The sequence below is a fragment of the Hordeum vulgare genome, chromosome 3H (assembly GCF_904849725.1).
Source record: "Hordeum vulgare subsp. vulgare chromosome 3H, MorexV3_pseudomolecules_assembly, whole genome shotgun sequence".
NCBI lineage: Eukaryota > Viridiplantae > Streptophyta > Magnoliopsida > Poales > Poaceae > Hordeum > Hordeum vulgare.
This window is the reverse complement of record NC_058520.1, coordinates 437,971,479-437,976,112: the sequence shown is the minus strand read 5'-3', so window position 1 is coordinate 437,976,112 and position 4,634 is coordinate 437,971,479.

The window sequence follows — 4,634 nt, the reverse complement described above, 5'->3', positions numbered from 1 at the left end:
ATAACTCGCTGGGTGGCTTATTCATCCCTTGCATGTTATAGTTCAACACAAAGCTCTTGTAGCTAGGTGGAAGTGATTGAAGAATTCTGTTAGTGATAGCTTCTTACGGGAGATCGATCCCCACCTCAGCTAGACGGTCTGAGTACCCAAACATTTTGAGCACATGTTCACTAACAGATGAATTCTCCTCCATTTTGCAAGCATAGAATTTATCGGAGGTCTCATACCTCTCGATCCGGGTATTCTTCTCAAAGATAAACTTCAACTCCTGGAACATCTCATATGCTCCATGACGTTCAAAGCGTCGTTGAAGTCCCGGTTCTAAGCCATACAAAACTGCACATTGAACTAGTGAGTAGTCATCCTTACAAGCTTGCCAATCGTTCAAAACATCGTGTTCAGCCGTAGCGGGTGGTTCATCTCCTAGCGCTGCATCAAGGACTGTTGGAATTATGCCCTAGAGGCAATAGTTATTATTATAATTCCTGTATCAAGATAATCGTTTATTATCCATGCTATAATTGTATTGAATGAAGACTCATTTACATGTGTGGATACATAGACAAAACACTGTCCCTAGTAAGCCTCTAGTTGGCTAGCCAGTTGATCAAAGATAGTCAGTGTCTTCTGATTATGAACAAGGTGTTGTTGCTTGATAACTGGATCACGTCATTAGGAGAATCACGTGATGGACTAGACCCAAACTAATAGACGTAGCATGTTGATCGTGTCATTTTGTTGCTACTGTTTTTCTGCGTGTCAAGTATTTTTTCCTATGACCATGAGATCATATAAATTGCTAACACCGAAGGAATACTTTGTGTGTATCAAACGTCGCAACGTAACTGGGTGACTATAAAGATGCTCCACAGGTATCTCCGAAGGTGTTCGTTAAGTTAGTATGGATAGAGACTGGGATTTGTCACTCCGTGTGACGGAGAGGTATCTCGGGGCCCATTCGGTAATACAACATCACACACAAGCCTTGCAAGCAATGTAACTTAGTGTAAGTTGCGGGATCTTGTATTACGAAACGAGTAAAGAGACTTGCCGGTAAACGAGATTGAAATAGGTATGCGGATACTGACGATCGAATCTCAGGCAAGTAACATACCGAAGGACAAAGGGAATGACATACGGGATTATATGAATCCTTGGCACTGAGGTTCAAACGAGAAGATCTTCGTAGAATATGTAAGATCCAATATGGGCATCCAGGTCCCGCTATTGGATATTGACCGAGGAGTCTCTCGGGTCATGTCTACATAGTTCTCGAACCCGCAGGGTCTGCACACTTAAGGTTCGACGTTGTTTTATGCGTATTTGAGTTATATGGTTGGTTACCGAATGTTGTTTGGAGTCCCGGATGAGATCACGGACATCACGTGGGTTTCCGGAATGGTCCGTAAACGAAGATTGATATATAGGATGACCTCATTTGATTACCGGAAGGTTTTCGGAGTTACCGGGAATGTACCGGGAATGACGAATGGGTTCCGGGAGTTCACCGGGGGGGGGGGGGCAACCCACCCCGGGGAAGCCCATAGGCCTTGGGGGTGGAACACCAGCCCTTAGTGGGCTGGTGGGACAGCCCAAAAGAGCCCTATGCGCCATAGGAAGAAAAATCAAAGAGAAAAAAAAAGAGGAGGTGGGAAAAGGGAGAAAGACTCCACCTTCCAAACCAAGTTGGATTCGGTTTGGAAGGGCAGACCTTCCCCCCTTGGCTCGGCCGAAACCCTTAGGGGTCCTTGGACCCCAAGGCAAGGCTCCCCCTCTTCCCCCCCTATATACGGAGGTTTTAGGGCTGATTTGAAACGACTTTTTCCACGGCAGCCCGACCACATACCTCCACGGTTTTTCCTCTAGATCGCGTTTCTACGGAGCTCGGGCGGAGCCCTGCTGAGACAAGATCATCACCAACCTCCGGAGCACAGTCACGCTGCCGGAGAACTCTTCTACCTCTCCGTCTCTCTTGCTGGATCAAGAAGGCCGAGATCATCGTCGAGTTGTACGTGTGCTGAACGCGGAGGTGTCGTCCGTTCGGCACTAGATCGTGGGACTGATCGCGGGACGGTTCGCGGGGTGGATCGAGGGACGTGAGGACGTTCCACTACATCAACCGCGTTCACTAACGCTTCTGCTGTACGGTCTACAAGGGTACGTAGATCACACATCCCCTCTCGTAGATGGACATCACCATGATAGGTCTTCGTGCGCGTAGGAAAATTTTTGTTTCCCATGCGACGTTCCCCAACAGTGGCATCATGAGGTAGGTTCATGCGTAGATGTCTTCTCGAGTAGAACACAAAAGTTTTTATGGGCGGTTATGTGCGTTTTTCTGCCCTCCTTAGTCTTTTCTTGATTCCGCGGTATTGTTGGATCGAAGCGGCTCGGACCGACATTACTCGTACGCTTACGAGAGACTGGTTTCATCGCTACGAGTAACTCCGTTGCTCAAAGATGACTGGCGGGTGTCAGTTTCTCCAACTTTAGTTGAATCGGATTTGACCAAGGAGGTCCTTGGATGAGGTTAAATAGCAACTCATATATCTCCGTTGTGGTGTTTGCGTAAGTAAGATGCGATCCTACTAGATACCCATGGTCACCACGTAAAGCCTCAGATTTCGAGCCCAGTCTACAAAGTTGCTACCATCATCATTCAGCTTAGCTTTCTCTAGGAACGTATTTAAATTCAGGGTTGGTACTGCGCGAGCCATTGATCTACAACATAAAATTTGCAAAGAATACTAAGACTATTTTCAAGACAATTCAATTTAGCTAATCATATTACTTATAAACTCCCACTGAAATAGACATCCCTCTAGTTATTTGAGTATCGCATGATCCAAATTCACTAACTCAAGTCCGATCATCACGTGAGTTGAGTATAGTTTCAGTGGTGAACATCTCCATGTTGATCATATCTACTATGTGACTCATGCTCGACCTTTTGGTCTCTTGTGTTCCGAGGCCATATCTGTACATGCTAGGCTCGTCAAGTTTAACCCAAGTGTTCCGCGTGTGCAACTTTTTTGCACCCGTTGTATGTGAACGTTGAGTCTATCACACCCGATCATCATGTGGTGTCTCAAAATTACGAACTGTCGCAATGGTGCACAGCCGGGAATAACACAATTTTATCTTGAAATTTTAGTGAGGGATCACCTTATAATGCCACCGTCGTTCTAAGCAAAATAAGGTGCATAAAAGGATTAACATCACATGCAATTCATAAGTGACATGATATGGCCATGATCTTGTGCTTCTTGATCTCCATCACCAAAGCACCGACATGATCTTCATCGTCACCGGCGCCAGACCATGATCTCCATCATTGTGTCGCCATCAAGGTTTTTGTGCTATCTATGCTATCACTACTAAAGCTAATACCTAGCAATATAGTAAACGCATCTGCAAGCACAAACATTAGTTTAAAGACAACCCTATGTCTCGTGCCGGTTGCCGTAGCATCGATGTGCAAGTCGATATTTAACTATTACAATATGATCATCTCATACATCCATTATATCACATCATGTCTTTGGCTATATCACATCACATGCATACCCTACAAAAACAAGTTAGACGTCCTCTAATTTGTTGTTGCATGTTTTACGTGGCTGCTATAGGTATCTAGTATGATCGCATCTTACTTACGTAAAGCCACAACGGTGATATGCAAATTGCTATTTAACCTTCTCCAAGGACCGCCTCGGTCAAATCTGATTCAACTAAAGATGAAAAACAAACACCCACCAGTCATCTTTATGCAACAAGTTGCATGATAGTCGATGAAACCAGTCTCTCGTAAGCGTACGAGTAAGGTTGGTCCGGGCCGCTTCAATCCAACCATACCGCTGAATCGAGAAAAGACTAAGGAGGGCAGCAAATCAAACATCAACACCCACAAAAACTTTTGTGTTCTACTCGAGATTTCATCTACGCATGAACCTAGCTCATGATGCCACTGTTGGGGAACGTTGCATGGGAAACAAAAAAATTCCTACGCACACGAAGACCTGTCATGGTGATAATCATCTACGAGAGGGAGATCGGATCTACATACCCTTGTAGATTGCTAAGCGGGAAGCCTTAAGAAACGCGGTTGATGTAGTGGAACGTCTTCGCAATCCAAATCGCCGCCGTCCCACGATCCGTCCCGATCTAGCACCGAACGGACGACACCTCCGCATTCAGCACACGTACAGCTCGATGATGATCTCCGCCTTCTTGATCCAGCAAGAGAGACGGGGAAGTAGATGAGTTCTCCGGTAGCATGACGGCGCGCCGGTGATGCTGGTGATCTATTCCTGTAGGGCTTCGCCTAAGCACCGAAGAAATCCGATCTAGAGGAGGAACTACAAACTAGAGGGGAGGGTTGCACGTGGCTGAAATTGTGTCTCAAAAACCCTAAAACCTCTACTATATATAGGAGGAAGGAGGGGCTAGCCTTGAGCACCAAGTAGAATCTCCTTGGGCTCGGCCGAACTAGGATTGGAGGAGTCCTCCTCCAATCCTACTTCGAGTAGGACTCCTCCCCAAGTTGTCCACCTCTTTTGGTTTTTTCCACTTTTACCTCATGGGATTTCTTTGGTTGACTAGTCAGCCCACTAAGAGCTATTGCGCCACCATCA